Here is a 24,033-nt window from a genome sequence, read left to right as displayed (position 1 = left end):
TATTGGGTTTAAACTAGTTGATCAATAATTACAATATTGGGGTTTAAACTAGTTTATCAATAATTACAATATTGGGGATAAGAGCTGTTTATCAATAATTACAATATTGGGGTTTAAACTAGTTTATCAATAATTACAATATTGGGGTTTAAAACTAGTTTATCAATAATTACAATATTGGGGTTTAAACTAGTTTATCAATAATTACAATATTGGGGTTTAGACTAGTTTATCAATAATTACAATATTGGGGTTTAAACTAGTTTATCAATAGTTACAATATTGGGTTTAGACTAGTTTATCAATAATTACAATTTTGGGGTTTAAACTAGTTTATCAATAATCACATTTGGGGATAAGAGCAGTTTATCAATAATTACAATATTGGGGTTTAAACTAGTTTATCAATAATTACAATATTGGGGTTTAAACTAGTTTATCAATAATTACAATATTGGGTTTAAACTAGTTTATCAATAATTACAATTTGGGGTTTAAACTAATCAATAATTACAATTTTGGGGTTTAAACTAGTTTATCAATAATCACAATATTGGGGATAAGAGCAGTTTATCAATAATTACAATATTGGGGTTTAAACTATTTTATCAATAATTACAATATTGGGGTTTAAACTAGTTTATCAATAATTACAATATTGGGGTTTAAACTATTTTATCAATAATTACAATATTGGGGATTAAACTAGTTTATCAATAATTACAATTTTGGGGTTTAAACTAGTTGATCAATATTCACAATATTGGGGATAAGAGCAGTTTATCAATAATTACAATATTGGGTTTAAACTAGTTTATCAATAATTACAATATTGGGGTACAAACTAGTTTATCAATAATTACAATATTGGGTTTAGACTAGTTTATCAATAATTACAATATTGGGGTTTAAACTAGTCTATCAATAATTACAATATTGGTTTTTAAACTAGTTTATCAATAATTACAATATTGGGTTAAACTAGTTATCAATAATTACAATATTGGGTTTAAACTAGTTTATCAATAATTACAATATTGGGTTGAGACTAGTTTATCAATAATTACAATATTGGGGTTTAAACTAGTTTATCAATAATTACAATATTGGGGTTTTACCTAGTTTATCAATAATTACAATATTGGGGATATGAGCTGTTTATCAATAATTACAATATTGGGGTTTAAACTAGTTATCAATAATTACAATATTGGGGTTTAAACTAGTTTATCAATAATTACAATATTGGGTTTAGACTAGTTTATCAATAATTACAATATTGGGTTTAAACTAGTTGATCAATAATTACAATATTGGGGTTTAAACTAGTTTATCAATAATTACAATATTGGGGTTTAAACTAGTTTATCAATAATTACAATATTGGGGTTTTAACTAGTTTATCAATGGTTACAATATTGGGGTTTTAACTAGTTAATCAATAATTACAATATTGGGGTTTTAAATAGTTTATCAATAATTACAATAATGGGGTTTTAACTAATTTATCAATAATTACAATATTGGGGATTTAAATAGTTTATTAATAATTACAATATTGGGGATTAGACTAGTTTATTAATAATTACAATATTGGGGTTTCAACTAGTTTATCAATAATTACCATTTTGCGGTTTGAAGTAGTTTATCAATAATTACAATATGTAGACTAGTTTATCAATAATTACAATATTGGGGGGGTAGACTAGTTTATCAATAATTACAATATTGGGGGTTTTAACTAGTTTATCAATAGTTACAGTATTGGGGTTTTAACTAGTTCATCAATAATTAAAATATTGGGGTTTTAACTAGTTTATCAATAATTACAATATTGGGGTTTAAACTAGTTTATCAATAATTACAATATTGGGGTTTTAACTAGTTTATCAATAATTACAATATTGGGGCTTAGACTAGTTTATCAATAATTACAATATTGGGGTTTTAACTAGTTTATCAATAATTACAATATGGGGGGGGTTAGACAAGTTAATCAATAATTATAATATTGGAGGTTTTAAACTAGTTTATCAATAATTACAATATTGGGGTTTAAACTAGTTTATCAATAATTACAATATTGGGTTTAGACTAGTTTATCAATAATTACAATATTGGGGTTTAAACTAGTTTATCAATAATTACAATATTGGGGTTTGAACTTGTTTATCAATAATTACAATATTGGGGTTTTAACTAGTTTATCAATAATTACAATATTGGGGCTTAGACTATTTTATCAATAATTACAATATTGGGGCTTTAACTAGTTTATCAATAATTACAATATTGGGGGGGGGGTAGACTAGTTTATCAATAATTACAATATTGGAGGTTTTAAACTAGTTTATCAATAATTACAATATTGGGGTTTTAACTAGTTTATCAATAATTACAATATTGGGGTTTAAACTAGTTTATCAATAATTACAATATTGGGGTTTAGACTAGTTTATCAATAATTACAATATTGGGGTTTTAACTAGTTTATCAATAATTACAATATTGGGGTTTAAACTAGTTTATCAATAGTTACAATATTGGGGTTTAGACTAGTTTATCAAAAATTACAATATTGGGGTTTTAACTAGTTTATCAATAATTACAATATTGGGATTTTAACTAGTTTATCAATAGTTACAATATTGGGGTTAAGACTACCTTATCAATAATTACAATATTGGGGTTTAGACTAGTTTATCAATAATTACAATATTGGGGTTAGACTAGTTTATCAATAGTTACAATATTGGGTTTAGACTAGTTTATCAATAGTTACAATATTGTGGTTTAGACTAGTTTATCAATAATTACAATATTGGGGTTTTAACTAGTTTATCAATTATTACAATATTGGGGGTGTGGGTAGACTAGTTTATCAATAATTACAATATTGGGGTTTAAACTAGTTTATCAATAATTACAATATTGGGGTTTTAACTAGTTTATCAATAATTACAATATTGGGGTTTAGACTAGTTTATCAATAATTACAATATTGGGGTTTAAACTAGTTATCAATAATTACAATATTGGGGTTTTAACTAGTTTATCAATAATTACAATATTGGGGATAAGAGCAGTTTATCAATAATTACAATATTGGGGATAAGAGCAGTTTATCAATAATTACAATATTTGGGTTTAAACTAGTTTATCAATAATTACAATATTGGGGTTTAAACTAGTTTATCAATAATTACAATATTGGGGCTTAGACTAGTTTATCAATAATTACAATATTGTGGTTTTAACTAGTTTATCAATAGTTACAATATTGGGGGGGGGGGTTAGACAAGTTAATCAATAATTACAATATTGGAGGTTTTAAACTAGTTTATCAATAATTACAATATTGGGGTTTAAACTAGTTTATCAATAATTACAATATTGGGGTTTAGACTAGTTTATCAATTATTACAATATTGGGGTTTAAGCTAGTTTATCAATAATTACAATATTGGGGTTAGACTAGTTTATCAATAATTACAATATTGGGGTTGAAACTAGTTTATCAATAATTACAATATTGGGGTTTTAACTTGTTTATCAATAATTACAATATTGGGGGGGGGGTAGACAAGTTTATCAATAATCACAATATTGGGGGGGGGGTAAACAAGTTAATCAATAATTACAATATTGGGGTTTAAAGTAGTTTATCAATAATTACAATATTGGGGTTAGACTAGTTTATCATTAATTACAATATTGGGGTTTAAACTAGTTTATCAATAATTACAATATTGGGGTTTAAACTAGTTTATCAATAATTATAATATTGGGTTTAGACTAGTTTATCAATAATTACAATATTGGGTTTAAACTAGTTGATCAATAATTACAATATTGGGGTTTAAACTAGTTTATCAATAATTACAATATTGGGGATAAGAGCTGTTTATCAATAATTACAATATTGGGGTTTAAACTAGTTTATCAATAATTACAATATTGGGGTTTAGACTAGTTTATCAATAATTACAATATTGGGGTTTAAACTAGTTTATCAATAATTACAATATTGGGGTTTAGACTAGTTTATCAATAATTACAATATTGGGGTTTAAACTAGTTTATCAATAGTTACAATATTGGGGTTTAAACTAGTTTATCAATAATTACAATTTTGGGGTTTAAACTAGTTTATCAATAATCACAATATTGGGGATAAGAGCAGTTTATCAATAATTACAATATTGGGGTTTAAACTAGTTTATCAATAATTACAATATTGGGGTTTAAACTAGTTTATCAATAATTACAATATTGGGGTTTAAACTAGTTTATCAATAATTACAAATTTGGGGTTTAAACTAGTTTATCAATAATTACAATTTTGGGGTTTAAACTAGTTTATCAATAATCACAATATTGGGGATAAGAGCAGTTTATCAATAATTACAATATTGGGTTTAAACTAGTTTATCAATAATTACAATATTGGGGTTTAAACTAGTTTATCAATAATTACAATATTGGGGTTTAAACTTTTATCAATAATTACAATATTGGGGATTAAACTAGTTTATCAATAATTACAATTTTGGGGTTTAAACTAGTTTATCAATATTCACAATATTGGGGATAAGAGCAGTTTATCAATAATTACAATATTGGGTTTAAACTAGTTTATCAATAATTACAATATTGGGGTAAAACTAGTTTATCAATAATTACAATATTGGGGATAAGAGCAGTTTATCAATAATTACAATATTGGGGTTTAAACTAGTCTATCAATAATTACAATATTGGTTTTAAACTAGTTTATCAATAATTACAATATTGGGTTAAACTAGTTTATCAATAATTACAATATTGGGTTTAAACTAGTTTATCAATAATTACAATATTGGGTTGAGACTAGTTTATCAATAATTACAATATTGGGGTTTAAACTAGTTTATCAATAATTACAATATTGGGGTTTTAACTAGTTTATCAATAATTACAATATTGGGGATAAGAGCTGTTTATCAATAATTACAATATTGGGGTTTAAACTAGTTTATCAATAATTACAATATTGGGGTTTAAACTAGTTTATCAATAATTACAATATTGGGTTTAGACTAGTTTATCAATAATTACAATATTGGGGTTAGACTAGTTTATCATTAATTACAATATTGGGGTTTAAACTAGTTTATCAATAATTACAATATTGGGGTTTAAACTAGTTTATCAATAATTACAATATTGGGTTTAGACTAGTTTATCAATAATTACAATATTGGGTTTAAACTAGTTGATCAATAATTACAATATTGGGGTTTAAACTAGTTTATCAATAATTACAATATTGGGGATAAGAGCTGTTTATCAATAATTACAATATTGGGGTTTAAACTAGTTTATCAATAATTACAATATTGGGGTTTAAACTAGTTTATCAATAATTACAATATTGGGGTTTAACTAGTTTATCAATAATTACAATATTGGGGTTTTAACTAGTTTATCAATAATTACAATATTGGGGTTTTAACTAGTTTATCAATAATTACAATATTGGGGTTTAAACTAGTTTATCAATAATTACAATATTGGGGTTTAAACTAGTTTATCAATAATCACAATATTGGGGATAAGAGCAGTTTATCAATAATTACAATATTGGGGTTTAAACTAGTTTATCAATAATTACAATATTGGGGTTTAAACTAGTTTATCAATAATTACAATATTGGGGTTTAAACTAGTTTATCAATAATTACAATTTTGGGGTTTAAACTAGTTTATCAATAATTACAATTTTGGGGTTTAAACTAGTTTATCAATAATCACAATATTGGGGATAAGAGCAGTTTATCAATAATTACAATATTGGGTTTAAACTAGTTTATCAATAATTACAATATTGGGGTTTAAACTAGTTTATCAATAATTACAATATTGGGGTTTAAACTATTTTATCAATAATTACAATATTGGGGATTAAACTAGTTTATCAATAATTACAATTTTGGGGTTTAAACTAGTTTATCAATATTCACAATATTGGGGATAAGAGCAGTTTATCAATAATTACAATATTGGGTTTAAACTAGTTTATCAATAATTACAATATTGGGGTACAAACTAGTTTATCAATAATTACAATATTGGGGATAAGAGCAGTTTATCAATAATTACAATATTGGGGTTTAAACTAGTTTATCAATAATTACAATATTGGGGTTTAAACTAGTTTATCAATAATTACAATATTGGGTTAAACTAGTTTATCAATAATTACAATATTGGGTTTAAACTAGTTTATCAATAATTACAATATTGGGTTTAGACTAGTTTATCAATAATTACAATATTGGGTTTAAACTAGTTTATCAATAATTACAATATTGGGGTTTAAACTAGTTTATCAATAATTACAATATTGGGGATATGAGCTGTTATCAATAATTACAATATTGGGGTTTAAACTAGTTTATCAATAATTACAATATTGGGGTTTAAACTAGTTTATCAATAATTACAATATTGGGTTTAGACTAGTTTATCAATAATTACAATATTTGGGGGAGGGGTTAGACTAGTTTATCAATAATAACAATATTGGGGATTAGATTAGTTTATCAATAATAACAATATTCGGGGGGGGGGGTTAGACTAGTTTTTAGAAGCCTCATCAGAGCCAGTAACTTAAAAACAATTAAGTATAAAGTAAAACAATACTTAACATCTTTAGCATTCCACTAAAATGTTATACAATTATCGACTTGTTTTGTAGTATATATCAGGGGCGGATCCAGGAGTCGATGTTAGCGAGGGTGTTACTTATGGGAAAAACATTTTGACTTGCGTCCCTCTTTCAGAACCAAATTTTATATGGTTTATAGTTTTGGAACTGGGGTTAGGGGGTACTCCCCCAAGAAATAGTTGACAATAAAATAGTAAACTTGGATTATTTTAGGGGGAGGGGTGTGCCCCTCCCCCCCCCCTCTTGGATCCGTTAGTATATATGGTGTGATATAGTGAACGACAAGTGACCCGTTTGACCGAACGCTTCCTAAGTATGCAAGCAAATACCCGGCCATGGGCCTAAGAGCAACTTTCACTCGTTATCATACATATTATTTCACATTACCTTATGGCTGTTCTGTTCCGGTGTTCACTCACTATATAGGTTTCGCCTTTATACCGAATACTTAAATAAATATTTCCCTTAACAATTAAACCATAGTCTGCGCTCTTTATATTAAGGCTTTCCCCGAAAGATATGGAGTGTACTAATATTCACATGCTATTCAATATGTGTCTGTAATGTGTTTCATGAACCCATTGTAAGACATTTGTAATCCTAAATATTGAAATGCCAAACCATATCACTGGACAGTGAGCATGTGTCGCGTGTTATTGTTGTTAAAATGTTATCGGACATTGCACTGATTAAAAGTGTGCTAAAATAAAGACATGCATCATCATTAAGTAACGCCATGTAAAAGCTTAATGTCCTTCCACGGGATTGCCATATCCCAGACAGTAGGTCACCTGGTTAACAATGTTTTGATATATAAGTGATTTATCTTTGGCCCATATATTTCACTGCCATAACAAGCCACACTATTAGATAAGTGTACTAAATTTGAAAAGTGGTTCAAGTTGTATTCTGTTATCATTTCAAGGCCGTCTTAAAGATGATGCAATGTTTTCGTTCTAATTATTGACCGTTTTAATCTGAAAATACTTTCAGATTGAATATTGCAATCCGGCTTGTAATTGGCCTCGGCTGAGGTATTTATAAACTGCTTTTAAGAATTGCCACAATGGTCGGATACAATTTTTTAAGAATACCTTCGCGGACGATCATATAATACCGATAAAAACAAACAATGAAAAGGCGCACATTTAAAAAGTCATAAATACAATACATGTATTACGCTTTGGCGTTCTTCAAGCTTTATTTCTTACATCAAGTGTACTGGATTAACCGAAATTTTGTTGACCTTTCCTAAAAAAAATTAAACCTTTTATCTTTTTTAAAGGTAATAAAACACAAAACAATCCACTATGAACAACCAAAATAAAAATTGCATGCAAAGAATTGAAAACATATCGATCCAATTAGGGGCTTCTGTCATGGGCAGGGGCGGATCCGGGATTTGACGCTAGAAGTTGCGTAGCTTACGGGTGTAAACTTTTGACTTGCGCCCCTCACTCAGAACCACAATTTATTCGGTTTAAAACGTTGGCATCGGGGGGGATACTTCCTGCAAGAAATAAAATAACAATTACTAGTCCGAAATGGTCCATTTCGGGCGTGTTTTTGAATGTGTGTATCACATATTGAAATTAAATATCAGGGGCGGATCCAGGAGTCGATGTTAGCGAGAGTGTAACTTATGGGAAAAACATTTTGACTTGCGCCCCTCTTTCAGAACCAAAATTTATATGGTCTATAGTTTTGGAACTGGGGTTAGGGGGTACTCCCCCAAGAAATAGTTGACAATAAAATAGTAAACTTGGATTATTTAAGGGGGAGGGGTGCGCCCCTCCCCCCCCCTCTTGGATCCGTTAGTATATATGGTGTGATATAGTGAACGACAAGTGACCCGTTTGACCGAACGCTTCCTAAGTATGCAAGCAAATACCCGGCCATGGGCCTAAGAGCAACTTTCACTCGTTATCATACAATATATTTCACATTTCCTTATGGCTGTTCTGTTCCGGTGTTCACTCACTATATAGGTTTCGCCTTTATACCGAAAACTTAAATAAATATTTCCCTAAACAATTAAACCATAGTCAGCGCTCTTTATATTAAGGCTTTCCCCGAAAGATATGGAGTGTACTAATATTCACATGCTATTCAATATGTGTCTGTAATGTGTTTCATGAACCCATTGTAAGACATTTGTAATCCTAAATATTGAAATGCCAAACCATATCACTGGACAGTGAGCATGTGTCGCGTGTTATTGTTGTTAAAATGTTATCTGACATTGCACTGATTAAAAGTGTGCTAAAATAAAGACATGCATCATCATTAAGTAACGCCATGTAAAAGCTTAATGTCCTTCCACGGGATTGCCATATCCCAGACAGTAGGTCACCTGGTTAACAATGTTTTGATATATAAGTGATTTATCTTTGGCCCATATATTTCACTGCCAAAACAAGCCACACGATTAGATAAGTGTACTAAATTAGAAAAGTGTTCGAGTTGTATTCTGTTATCATTTCAAGGCCGTCTTAAAGATGATGCAATGTTTTCGTTCTAATTATTGACCGCTTTTTTCTGAAAATACTTTCAGGTTGAATATTGCAATCCGGCTTGTATTTGGCCTTGGCTGAGGTATTTGCTTTTAAGAATTGCCACAATGATCGGATACAATTTCTTAAGAACGGACGATCATATAATACCGATAAAAACAAACAATAAAAAGGCGCACATTTAAAAAGTCATAAATACAATACATGTATTACGCTTTGGCGTTCTTCAAGCTTTATTTCTTACATCAAGTGTGCTGGATTAACCGAAATTTTGTAGACCTTTCCTAAAAAAATTTAAACCTTTTATCTTTTTTAAAGGTAATAAAACACAAAACAATCCACTATGAACAACCAAAATGAAAATTTGCATGCAAAGAATTGAAAACATATCGATCCAATTAGGGATTTCTGTCATGGGCAGGGGCGGATCCGGGATTTGACGCTAGGAGTTGCGTAGCTTACGGGTGTAAACTTTTGACTTGCGCCCCTCACTCAGAACCACAATTTATTCTGTTTAACACGTTGGCATCGGGGGGGGGGATACTTCCTGCAAGAAATAAAATAACAATTACTAGTCCGAAATGGTGCATTTCGGGCGTGTTTTTTAACGTGTGTATCACATATTGAAATTAAACGTAAACCTTGCCGATTTTAGGGGGGCGGTTTGCGTCCCCTCTGGATCCGCTAGTGATGGGGGCAGAGTCTATAAGATTTTAGACGTAACTTCAAAATCTTGAATCTATATATATGTCCCAAATGGCAAGAATTTTTTTTCATATCTTAGCGTTGTGTTTATTTAAAAAACAAATAGTTCACTTAGATATATAGCAAAACAATATAACTATGACATCTTACGATTAAATTATACTAAGATCTTTACTAAACAGTCCACTGGCATTCAGTGTAGTACTTCAGGGCTGGTATTCAATAAGGCCTTAATTGGATCTAAGAACGATGTAGCTAATCGGATTGCTCGATATAAAAACGGACCTTTACAATGAATGGGGGCAATCATATATGGTTATAAGATTGACTTAAATAGCATACTGAATATCACTCTACCACACGTTCAGTATGGTAGAGCGAAAACGTCAAATTATTGTCTGAAGAATATAACGATATAAAATGAACTTTAAGATGTCCTGAAATTGAACCTGAATTGCACAGTCCAGTTTCAGGACTGTCTTCATAATATCTAGTAAATTAAAAACAATTTATAGACAATGTATCAAAAATGTCGTCTGGGTCTGATTGATACAGTTCATTGACAGCAACGGTACGTGAAACACTGTCTATGCCCAGTGGAAAGAATGCTTCTTATCAGAACATAAAAAAGGAAACTATAACTGAAATATAATTGAGCAATATCATGAAAGATACTGCCACAGCCGCAGAAATCAGTAGTAAAAATTTTGTCTGTGTGCTTAGAGACGTAGTTCAACAACATTATATTTATCACTCTCGTCGACACGATGTTACGCAAGGGTAGAATATTGTCTTGTGTGGGAAAGCGGAGTACCTGGAGAAAACCCATTTGTCCGGCTTGGTGACCACAAAGCAAACAAACTGGCGCCTAGGCCAGTGATTGAACCATGGTGAGAAGCGAGTGCTCTTAATGGGAACCAAGGGATTAACCATAAACTTTCCATAAACTAGGCCCTCCATATCCATATCTTTTATTACATTTTTTTTTAAATAAGTGCAATAACATTGCACATCAATTAAAAAACAGGCATTGGCTAAAATTGTACGGCATGATACATAAGTTACTAAATATACTTATACCAGGTGTGCCGAATATCCCTAATTGGGGTCTCATTTGATGCGTGAAAATATCATAATGAAAAGCTTCCTGTAAAAGGCTTACTTGTACCGGTAACAGCCGATTTCAGCACGACCGGTCAACATCAACTAGACAAAATGGCGTTAATCGGAGAGCATGATTTGTTGTTCGAGTGTGATTTTAAAGAAACTCTGCACACAGAGTCATTCTGCGGAATGCTCAAATGTATACTAAAGTATTTTTTGTAAATTTGTATAAGCTTTACATTGAAATAAGGCAATCAAATTCAAGCAAGATAAAACATGAACGACGAACAAAATCATGACGGAGTGAATCCGTAATTGCTGCTGTATTTTAATGAAATATTAAACTTTAAACACCGTCGTGCGCTGTATTCCTGATAACTCTAAACGTTGCTTTAAATTCACGCGGTAGGGAGATTTTGTGACGAAGTATGTTGATTTACATGTTTACATAGAGACATGGTGAGTCACTCTGTAAACAACATTATAAATTCAGGCGCCCGGTACCGGTATATTTTTTCGCTAGACATATTCACTCTCCTAAGCAGTGATCGTCCTTGATGCACATCATCAATAGATAGGTTAAATTGTAATTTCTTTTTTATGTGAAATAACCGCGCAAGAGATTTTTATGTGAAATAACCGCTACAGTGATGCCTTTATCCATAATACTCGACATGTATCAAAACCAATGCTCACATCATTACCATAAAGGTCTTGTCCAATTTGGCCCAGTGGAAAACTAGACCCTCCTGCGGCCTTGGTTAATTAATGCTTTTGTTCCCAATCTTTACAAAATAGTAACAATTAAGAAAATAAACAATATGTAAGACATATGTGAATTATGGTCAAACTGGTCATAAATAGGATTGAATGGAACGTATTGAATGTGGAGGCCCAGTTTCAGTCCAGGTCAGTCCATCATGGAAAACTGGGTTCAGAAATCATAACTCACTGACACTTCAGCATTTTGCTATTTTATTTTCCGTGTTTGTACCCTATCACAATTAAGTGAGTAATGGTTGGAACTCTGCCAAAACCAAACCGTCAGATTTCATGATGCAATATTTCCCAGGGGCGTATACAAATAAAACTACTTGAGAGTAATTTAATAAGATGCCGCAAAATACTTAGATGGGAAAGAAGAATATTGACCCTGTGTGCCTGTAGGTTAGTAAATATGGACCCTGTGTGTCTGTAGGTTAGTAAATATGGAGCCTGTGTGTATGTAGGTTAGCAAATATGGACGCTGTGTTTCAATAGGTCAGTAAATATGGACCCTGTGTGTCTGTTGGTTAATACATATGGAACCTGTGTGTCTGTAGGCTAGTGAATATGGAGCCTGTGTGTCTGAAGGTTAGTAAATAGGGAGCCTGTGTGTCTGTAGGCTAGTAAATATGGAGTTTGTGTGGCTGAAGGTCAGTAAATATGGAGCCTGTGTGTCTGTAGGTTAGTAAATATGGACCCTTTGTGTCTGTAGGATAGTGAATATGGAGCCTGTGTGTCTGTAGGTTAGTGAATATGGAGCTTATGTATCTGTTGGTTAGTGAATATGGAACCTGTGTGTCTGTTGGTTAGTACATATGGAGCCTGTGTGTCTGTAGGTTAGTGAATATGGACCCTGTGTTTGTAGGTTAGTGAATATGGAGCCTGTGTGTCTGTAGGTCAGTGAATATGGAGCTTGTGTGTCTGTTGGTTATTGAATATGGACCCTGTGTGTCTTTAGGTTAGTAAATATGGAGCCTGTGTGTCTTTAGGTTAGTAAATATGGAGCCTGTGTGTCTGTAGGTTAGTAATATGGATCCCTGTATGCCTGTAGGTTAGTAAATATGGAGTCTGTGTCTCTGTAGGTTAGTTAATTTGGACCCTGTGTGTCTGTAGGTCAGTAAATATGGACCTGTGTGTCTGTAGGTTAGTGAATATGGAGCCTGTGTGTCTGTAGGTTAGTAAATATGGAGCCTGTGTGTCTGTAGGTTAGTGAATATGGAGACTGTGTGTCTGTAGGTTAGTAAATATGGAGCCTGTGTGTCTGTTGGTTAGTACATATGGAGCCTGTGTGTCTGTAGGTTAGTCAATATGGAGCCTGTGTGTCTTTAGGTTAGTGAATATGGAGACACAGTAATATGGAGACTGTGTATTTCCTGTGTCTGTAGGTTAGCAATAAGGACCCTGTGTGTCTGTAGGTTAGTAAATATGGACGTTGTGGGTCTGTAGGTTAGTAAATGTGGAGCCTGTTTATCTGTAGGTTATTAAATATGGAGACTGTGTGTCTGTAGGTTAGTGAATATGGAGCCTGTGTGTCTGTAGGTTAGTAAATATTGACCCGGTGTGTCTGTAGGTTAGTAAATATGGAGCCTGTGTGTCTTTAGGTTAGTAAATATGGAGCTTGTGTGTCTGTAGGTCAGTAAATATGGAGCCTGTGTGTCTGTAGGTTAGTAAATATGGAACCTGTGTGTCTGTAGGTTAGTCAATATGGAGCCTGTGTGTCTGTAGGTTAGTAAATATGGAGCCTGTGTTTCTGTAGCTTAGTGAATATGGAGCCTGTGTCGGTAGGTTAGTCAATAAGGACGATGTGTTTCTGTAGGTCAGTGAATATGGACCCTGTGTGTCTATAGGTTAGTAAATACGGAGCCTGTGTGTCTGTAGGTTAGTTCATGTAAATATGGACCCTGTGTGTGTGTAGGTTAGTAAATATGGACACTGTGTGTCTGTAGGTTAGTGAATATGGAGCCTGTGTGTCTGTAGGTTAGTGAATATGGACCCTGTGTGTCTGTAGGTTAGTAAATAGGGAGCCTGTGTGTCTGTAGGCTAGTAAATATGGACCCTGTATGTCTGTAGGTTAGTCAATATGGAGCCTGTGTGTCTGTAGGTTGGTAAATATGAACCCTGTGTGTCTGTAGATTGGTTAATATGGAGCCTGTGTGTCTGTAGGTTATTAAATATGGACCCTGTGTGTCTGTAGGTCATAATATGGAGCCCGTGTGTCTTTAGGTTGGTAATATGGAGCCTGTTTGAATGTTACTTGGGAATATGGAGCCTGTGTGTTGTGGTTAGTCAATATGGAGCTTTTGTATGTAGGTTAGTAAATATGTAGGTTAGTAAATATGGAGCCTGGTGTGTCTGCAGGTTAGTAAATATGGAGCCTGTGTGTCTGTAGGTTAGTAAATATGGAGCCTGTGTGTCTGTAGGTTAGTAAATATGGAGCCTGTGTGTCTGTGGTTAGTTAATATAGTTCATAATATCCATCATAACAGGTACTTTTGTGACGTCTTGAGCGATGATCTTGGAAATGTTAGACTATCAACTCAAATACGGCCGCAACATGACTCGACAGTTGCATTTTGTTTCGACGCCATTTTTTCCAGTTTTCAGTCGAATGCACCAAGTGTTATTCTTAGAAATTGACTGGTTTACTCGGAATATTTAGACACAAATCCTAACGGGTAATCGATTAATTACCGGTGTGTTCCTACTTGTAACATTAACATGTTTTGGCAACTAATTAAAATCGGAAAACTTTGTTAAAATGTCCTACAGCGTCTTCAGCATCAGACTCAGGGAAAAGATATATTTAAAATTCTTTGTTCTTTGCGTATGACGTAATGGAGTCATGTCCACATAAGTCGTTTGTTCGGAATAAAATCGACAGAAATAACTAAAGTTGGGGGAGTTAAAAATGTAAGACTTAATTAAGTGCTTTTTTTAAATGACACAAGTCAACGAACTGCATAAAGCACTTTTTCACACCTCAGTAGATCCAAAAATTTAACCATGTTAGAAAGATAAAACAAGTACACGTATGGAACTCCTTTTTAATGTTCACCACATTGTAATTACCTCCCTTGTTGAAGACTGCTGTCTGAAGCATCATAGAAACCTTGTCTTGTGGCAAAATTTAGAATGCTAATTAATTATTTCTCGCTTCAAATGTCACCATAAAAAAGTTTTCACACACCTTGTAAGAAATTATGCTTCACTGTCCTCAGAACTTTTTAAGGACTTATTTGACTATTAGCATAATCTAAATCATTTTGCATACATCCATGACAACCAAACACAAATTATCACATATCCATACGCATTTATTTTCACTACGCACAAAAAAGGTTCCAGCAAAAAATACATTTTACTAAATTTTGTCTAACTGAGGTGAGAGAAAAGGCATCTGTAAACCTCTTTCCGGAAAACACCCTACGCTCGGGTCGGGATGAACCTATCGTACACTCTCGGCCATGGAATATACATATAATCTAGCCAACTACGAAAAGACAACACAGAAGAAAATAAACTTAATGTGGTTTATTTCATTTCTTTAATATTTGTATACAGCTATATATGATGGAATATGTTTTTGTGCAAAATTTGCATCGTTAACCAATTTTCGGTCAGAAACCAGGTCGCTCGGCCTCCATTGTTTTGATGCGGGCCCTGATATCGCTAGTGTAGAACAAAATGCCGGTCATTGGCGGCACGTGACTTTACTGACACGTTTTCTACCGATAACCCCCGGTTTTTTGCGTTTAAACACACGGACCGAAAACACATATTTTATGCAATATTATGTTTAAACTAGATCTGAGTAAGCTCCAACTTCCATTATTGCAACATGTCTGTGTCTATTTTATGAAACAAAAAATAACTAACATTGTGTACGTTTTTTCTTTTTAAATTGAGTGGCTACGCCCTAGGATGACTGCAGAAAAAATAGGTTATCTCGTATTCCCATGTGCCGAATCATTGACCTTGCATGATAAGCAATTGAATCAGCGACCAAGAATTTCAAATTGCGTTCAAGGACATAAAAGGCCACTTTATAAAGTATTGTAAATCTGCCAAATGGATAGAGGATAAACTCTAACGATCGATGAAAACAATAAACAAAGTCGTCTGCCTCATAAATTAATCACTAACTTGCTTTATTTTTTAGTTATTATGAGTTTATTTCCGAAAACATTCATAAATTAAAAATGTCTTTAGAAAATTACAGGCTGTGAAGGGCTTGTTAACACACATTACATGTTCAATGAGTGGATTTGATAAGTACTCGTACAATAATAATAATGGAAAGAATGTCAACTATACTTATTGTCCACTCTTCTCTTCTTCGTACTATATAATTCGAATTTGAGGATAGGCCCTATGCCTGTATTCCTGGGCTGGTATTCAATATTGTTCTTCATTGGATTTAAGAATGGTGTAGCTAATCGGGTCACTTTTTGTTTATAACTTACCAATAGAGTGAATGAATAATATATGATCATAAGACTGACTTACGGTGCACATTGATTACAACCCCTGCCAAAATTGTTACGCAAAATTAGTAGCATTGTTCTAATGCTATTGTAAGAATAATATATGGTTGACCTGGTTGACCATGGCTTTTGATTAGTAATTAGCCAAGTGGGAAGAATAATTGACAGGGGGCTTTAGCTATTGTTCTACTAGATAATTGTTACAAAAATGTTTTTCTGCAATATGAATGGTGTTTTGCCAAATTATTGTAGACCATCAAATCAACAATGACTTTATGATTCAATATCATCTTCTTTCAAATAAGAAAATTCTTTGATATATTACTGTAAAAAGATGCGTGAAATTAACTTCCTGGCTACAGAAATGCAGTTTCCTTTCTTAAAATTTAAGCTAGTATCATCACAAGGCAAAAACTTATGGTTAATAAGATAATGTCAAACATGATGGCAATAGGAATTATTCTTTAAAAATCTTGTAGCAGCAGGCCTATGGGGCAGTTTCATAAGTATCTTGGCTTGAATGACCATTGCCACTCTCTTGAATCATCTACATTTCTCATCAGAAATTATTTAAAAAAAAAAACATTTCAACAAAACACTTCCTTGTCTCAGTTGTTTTTGATGACCTTCACCGATTGTAAACTTTCGGTACTTCAATTCCTGGTAGTACTCGTTACCCAGACACGGAGCGTGTCATTAAAGGTATTACTTCCCTTGCACCATAAGTTCCGTATAAATCCCTTAAAATTTATTTCGCCCACCAGGTATCCGTCGTATCCCAGATCGCATTTTGCCAGTTAGCACGTTATTCATGTACGAAAAATCATATTAAACAGTTGTTAAGTTTAGATAACCTGGTACTTTAAAAATTAAATAAATATGTAACGGTCTGCTATAGGTGGCGGATGTCTGTAGGCGGCGGATGTGCGTTCATATTAATGTTACGATCCGCTGTAGGCGGCGGGTTAGTGTAACGGTCCGCTGTTGGCGGCGGATGTGCGTTCACAGTATTACCTTCCGTTAAGGATGGAAGTACGTTCATAGTACGTATGTTAACTTGGTTGGTTATACGCAAATTAGCAAAGCCTGGGTTCTGCGTGGATTGAGAATTCACTGTATATAAAGACCAGCGGACCCATTCAATGTTGGGCATGCTTTTCCCTGAATGTATCTGTTGGTGTCGGTTTAACGGCGCATGTTACAAATATTATTATTAATTTTATGGAACTGTTTACAAATTTGTAATTGCAAACTATCAGCAAGCTTTCAAGAACAGAATGAATCGAATCGGCATCCCCGGAATTTGCCAGAGAAAAAAATATATGATTCGAGCACAATTGTTTACAATTATTTCAATTATGTAAGAGAGTGACCTCCCTTGTTTAACAACGATTTACCCATTAGTTTGGGTTTGGTTTTGTTTTACATTTGTAAAAACACGTCTTTTACTGCATAACAAAATCATACGTACCTACCGGAAGTAGCATTAGAGACTCGATTTGGGTCAGTATCGACCATTCCCGGTTGAATTCGATAAACATTTTATCATGAGTGGTCGGTGATGAAAACGAGCAAAAAAGATTCGTTGTGAAACGAGGTTTTTACCCATATTTTCAAAATAACAAACGATGAAATATAAAACTATTTAATAACTTCAATGAATCAACGACACATTTAACAAATGGATAACATACTATGAGTACAGATTAAACTAGGGCCACCATTGAAAAATACATTGTTTGGCCTCACTGAACCCTTATTTAGACGATTTAAATGATACAGTATAAAGATATACCGTGTCTGACCACGTTTTAATTGATATATGCTACAAACAAACACTAACCTATGCTTAGACGGTGGTGGGCAAAAAAAGAAAAGCAAACTACAGACACTTATACTTAATATTCGTGAAACATACTAATGATTAAGCACTTATTTTAAACCTAATACGTAACGGGTGCATGTACGAGTATGATTGTTTAACGGTAATTAGAATACAGCCAACATTTTAAGCCAATGAAAATGCAAATAGGCACTCATTTAAAACTAGTTTTAACTATTAAGACTTTCAACTTTCGCGGGTGTTTGTTCTTTCTTTTTCACGTTTTATTCTAAAAATATTCACGTTGATCACATGTTTGTTTAGCTCATAATATCATGTAACGAGAAGCATGTATATGTTTAAGTTACTTTAATAAATATTTTGAATCTTGAATCTTGAATCTTGAATCTTTAAAGGTCCGCCTACTGCCATTATCCGATTAAAGGCTTGTTCGCTACGCTCACTCCGCCCATTCTTAATCATTAAGAATTTAGTTCATTTAATCTAACTCGTACATTAAAAGAAACATGTAATAGATAGGACTTTGCAAGGGACGAAAACAACAGGAGTTTTCTCCCATGTCCATATACGCATTGACTGAAAACAAGATAAACAATATATATTAAGTTTATCATTTTCATCCTATAAAAAAAATAGATTTATTCATGAAAGGGCCATTTCGTCTGGAATACTGCAAATGAAAATTGTATCAGTGGTACTTCCAGAGCAATACCGATTTGAACGTTAACAACGATGAAGTTAAAAACGTAGTTAATTTCCTGGGGCAGTGATTACGAACAGTCTCAAGTCTGAGTTCAGACTCAAGACTCATTATTGCAAAACTTCATTTCATTGTAATTTTCCTTTTATCAGAGCATTGATAGTAAAATTTGCTGAAATATATTGATATTTGAATATTTCACTAATATTTACCTATTTTTTGTAAAAGAAATGAAAGAAATATGATTTTTCTTCCTTTATCAAAATGCTTTTCTGAGTCTGAGTCTAGACTTGGAATTGAGACTGTTCGTAATCACGGCCCTTGATATGTATAGAGTCTAAATAAAGCAGTGTTAGATGTGGTTACTAGGCAAAATACAAAGTGAAAAACAAAAACTTTCACAGAGCATTACTTTGATTTATATTCCTATCTACGTTCTGGAGTGCATTCATATCGTACGAGTTTAAAGACAATTTTTGGCATAGCGCCAGACAGAAGCAAGTCCTTTTACTTTATATATACTTTTTAATACAAAACATGTTTGGCCTTGAATTTCGGAGTGGCCTAGTGATGCATGGTCTTTGTGCACTGATAACAGGAATTCGGTCGTGAGAGAAATAGAATACCAGACGCAAAAAAATGCCATGTCTGATATAAAGTTCTTGTTCAATGACTGGCGTTCGTGTCACGGTTATGACAGTTACGTGTGTTTATCGTGCAAACAGGTCTTCGTTTTATCTTTGAAGTACAGCATTCAATTTAAGGATTTGTTTAAACTCAATTAAACGTATATATCAATCGCGGTAAAAAGACAATAAGAGGCTTATCGCGCAATTTTCGGGCTTCAGACATACTTAATAAAAGATAAAATCATTGATTAGGAATGCCAAAAATAATTAGTTTTAAAGTGTGGTTTAGTTCTCCAAAACTTCTTTCTTTAAAAGGGGTTGTTATTGGCGCAAAAGATTGTCTTGACTTAATTAATGATTCTATAGAAAGCATATTCATAAAGTTTATTCTTACGTCCCGATTGTTAAGTTGTAACAATGTTTGATGCAACTGTTTCAGCTGAACTTGTTTATATTAAAACATGTGAGCATAAAATTGTAATTTTGACAAAAATCGGAGCAATCGGCCCAAAGACTGACCGCTGGTCATTTGAACGGTAAACACTGTCCTTTAAAGTATTAAGTGGATTTGCGAAGGACGTTAACAGTTTTACGTTGAGTGTCAGAAGTTGGTTTAATTAAATTGACAATTTCAAAAACAGAATTAAAGTTTGGGAGCTCATCGGCGTTCACCCCGTGAATATCCAAATGAATATTTCATGCAACTACGGTAAAACACTCCATTAATTAAACATGAATGGACCATTTAAGACTCAAACTAGTAAACACTTACTTCAGTTGTTATTTTTACCAACTATGCGCAAAATCTGACCCTTTCACCATTTTCGACGAAGTACTGTCGATACGAAATTTTACGAGGAACATCTCGTACAGTAGGGTGTAGTTTTTAAGACTTGATAAACATCCAGTCGACAATTGTCTAGTCTGCTAACAAGTGGCTCAAGACCACAGTTTTCTGCCCCCCGTTGACCAAGATCCGGATGTTAATACAGAAAAAAGAGTGCTTGTGTTCAAGTATCCATATTTTATTAAAATTGAATGAAAAAGAAGCAAAAAAGGTTCTTTTTGCAGAGAACTTGACTGAATTTGACACTCAATTGCAGAAATTGATAGTTTTCAGTGTAAATATTGGAAAAATCATAGCTTGTGGAAGTCTGAAAATTAGTTGTTTATAGCCGATTGACTCCTTGGCGGAAGGGTTCTGTATTTGAACTCAATTTTGACAGTCGGGTCAATGGTCAACATGGTGTTTTCTTGTGATTATATTTTGTGTCTTGAATTGTTCTAGAGATGCCATGTCCTTGTTTTTCAATTGGGATGTGTATAAAGTCAAAAGCCAGGTTAGTGTCTATATGAAACATATAGTAAAAATAACTGTGGTCTCACGCCTGATATAGAGGAAGCTTTTGGAGGGGTGGCCTATTTTAAATTGTTATAAATTCTTAATTTATACAGCTATCTGGTTGAAATTTGGCCAGTTGACAGTGCTTAGCCATAGAATATTGGTGTTTGAGTATGAAATTTAAAAATCTTATATTACATAATATAAATTAATAATATATAATTCTCTTATATATTTTGACATTTTTAAAAAAAAAACTACTTTCACTTTCAATTTAATGTTTGAAAATAGTTCCAAATGATGGTAACTAATGAATGAAAGCCTCACTTTCAATTCCAAAGAATAATGGAGGGATTTTTAAACATAGGAAGCAGACCCAGGAGGAACTGTTGAAGAACAAGCCAGACAGCCCCCCCCCCCCCAAGCTGCCCACCAGGCTGAGCTGTACTTGGTGTTTGCCAACATGCTGTAATTTGTAAGTACTTCAAGATTATATGATGGAAAATTGTATCCAAACTGAAGTACAAAGTGAGTAAAGTTGGTCATATAAGCCCATTGAGACTGTTTGTTCCATTCCTAAATGAATTTCTTTCATGTTGTCAATCATTTCTGATGTGGCTTTGATAATAATATTATTTTCTAATGAAACTGCTGACTTGTATCAGTCTTTGGTCTTAATTGTGCATCTATTTACACATTTTGTTTGTTCTTTTAAGCAAACATTACATTAATTACAAATTCTATAAGCAATTAAACAAAACTTACTGCACTTAGGATGAAGAATGATGTTTTATTTAGTGTGCATATGATTTTCAGCTTTTGGACAAGAAAACATCTACTTCAACAATCACAGCAACACAATGAGATCCAAATTTTAAAGAAATAATGCCACCTTTCATTAAATCATTAATTCATTCTATCAATCATTCATATATATTCATTAATTCATACATTTATTCTGATAATTCAGTTTATTCATTGAAACACTTGACATTTCTCAAGGCAAAAGAAATAAAAAAAAATGAGCAGCTTTCATAAAGAATAGAGCCTTTTCCCTTCATGCATTAAAAACACAACCTTAATACATTATAAATGTTTTAAAAACCCTAATTTTGCGCTTATTTTAATAGCCAGCCTGGTTGCTGTAGCCACAGAGGAATTTTCAAGGACAAGAACCAGTGCTGGTAAAACTGTGGTCTCGTGTGGTTTTCCATACCGGCTCTCGGCAAGGATTTTCAAGAAAGGAATATCATCTCCAAGTAAGAAGAAATTCTAAGCATGTCAGGTTTGAATGCTTTCAAAATGCATCTGGGTACTCAATAAGATGAGATTTACCTTTGAGTTGTTAAAAACTGATTGCAAAATGTCCAAAAGACTATATATTTTATTAAATCTGTCCTGAAAATCTTTGAATTCATGAACTTTTCTGCATATTTATCACATTTATGACTATATTAAAGGTTGTGTATGCCTCAAATGAGTGTTTACAGGCCTTTTTCAAACATTAACAGTAGTGGCAGATAGTTTTATTTGTGTAAAACATTGCTTTTGTGTCTTGCTTGCAGATCATGATGTGCCAATAAGCTCCAGTTAGCTGTGGCCTTTTCCCCAGGCGGTAGTCCTGCAATCTGAATCCAGGAGATGCAGCTCTGAATCCAATATTTCAGAAGAATGAAGATGTTAGTCAACTCTGTAGTACTTGTTTGTGTGTAAATGATTCCAATGAGTGAGATTTATAGCAAATCAGGTGTAAATAAGCATCTTATAGACAATGGTGAAGTGCTGTACTCTGAATTTAATGCCAAATCTAGCCTTCGAAACAGGTTCTTAAAGTATTTATTTTTTTAAAAAATGGGCATAATAATGCTATCTCTGCATTTTCTACATCATGTAGCCACCTCATACATGAAAACACTAGCAGTTGTCATGAATCTTTAAGTTTTGGTGTGTTTTTTTGCCATTTTCTTTGTTGCGCCATTTGTCCCGGAAGCCAACAATTTGGCATATAGTGTTGTTTAGACTGTCTATTAACACATGATCACTGAATTTCTTGTGTTAAACTGAACAGTTCTGTTACCTTTGTATATAACTGGACCAGAAAAGCAAAATTTTGACAAGTTGAGGCATTTCAGTTTGGCTCTTTGTCATTTTTTTATATAAAACACTAAGCCGATGAAGTGGAAAAACCTTATTTTGCTTAGAAAAAAATCTTAAAAGAGTAGGCAGGCCATTTTTGTGGAGCTGTTCTATAGACACCATTGAAAGCTACAAGGAAAACTTTACTTGGTCAAATTATTCCAATGCATAAGGAAAAAATGGCTCTTCAAAGGTTTGCGGCTTAACATTTGAGGGAAATGGCTGTTTCTGCTTTTTATGAAAATACCACAGGTGCTAATACTTGTCTGATTCATTTAGTGTTTGATATATCGTTGCCAAACATTCAGTATGTGTTACATATAGCTTGCAGCTGAACATTAGGAGTTTTGAAGTATGTTTCTAAAAAAATGTTGCTTAAATAATATAGAGGAAGCTTTTGGAGGGGTGGCCTATTTTAAATTGTTATAAATTCTTAATTTATACAGCTATCTGGTTGAAATTTGGCCAGTTGACAGTGCTTAGCCATAGAATATTGGTGTTTGAGTATGAAATTTAAAAATCTTATATTACATAATATAAATTAATAATATATAATTCTCTTATATATTTTGACATTTTAAAAAAAAAAAACTACTTTCACTTTCAATTTAATGTTTGAAAATAGTTCCAAATGATGGTAACTAATGAATGAAAGCCTCACTTTCAATTCCAAAGAATAATGGAGGGATTTTTAAACATAGGAAGCAGACCCAGGAGGAACTGTTGAAGAACAAGCCAGACAGCCCCCCCCCCCCCCCCAAGCTGCCCACCAGGCTGAGCTGTACTTGGTGTTTGCCAACATGCTGTAATTTGTAAGTACTTCAAGATTATATAATGGAAAATTGTATCCAAACTGAAGTACAAAGTGAGTAAAGTTGGTCATATAAGCCCATTGAGACTGTTTGTTCCATTCCTAAATGAATTTCTTTCATGTTGTCAATCATTTCTGATGTGGCTTTGATAATAATATTATTTTCTAATGAAACTGCTGACTTGTATCAGTCTTTGGTCTGAATTGTGCATCTATTTACACATTTTGTTTGTTCTTTTAAGCAAACATTACATTAATTACAAATTCTATAAGCAATTAAACAAAACTTACT

The 24,033-nt window shown here is 32.9% G+C and overlaps 1 long non-coding RNA gene across 1 annotated transcript in view; it reads left to right on the top strand.

The window, feature by feature from the left end:
- The window catches only part of LOC128236489 (uncharacterized), a 71,738-nt gene that overhangs the window by 34,200 nt on the left and 13,505 nt on the right, over window positions 1-24,033 (top strand). Inside the window, exons 3-6 of the long non-coding RNA XR_008261366.1 lie at window positions 21,162-21,269; window positions 21,925-22,053; window positions 22,360-22,473; window positions 23,632-23,742. This is a non-coding gene — a long non-coding RNA (uncharacterized LOC128236489). The remainder of the gene's footprint in view (window positions 1-21,161; window positions 21,270-21,924; window positions 22,054-22,359; window positions 22,474-23,631; window positions 23,743-24,033) is intronic.

This window comes from Mya arenaria, chromosome 6 (genome assembly GCF_026914265.1).
Source record: "Mya arenaria isolate MELC-2E11 chromosome 6, ASM2691426v1".
In the NCBI taxonomy this organism is placed as follows: domain Eukaryota; kingdom Metazoa; phylum Mollusca; class Bivalvia; order Myida; family Myidae; genus Mya; species Mya arenaria.
Note: the sequence above shows the minus strand (reverse complement) of the source record. Positions and strands in the feature narration are given on the sequence as shown.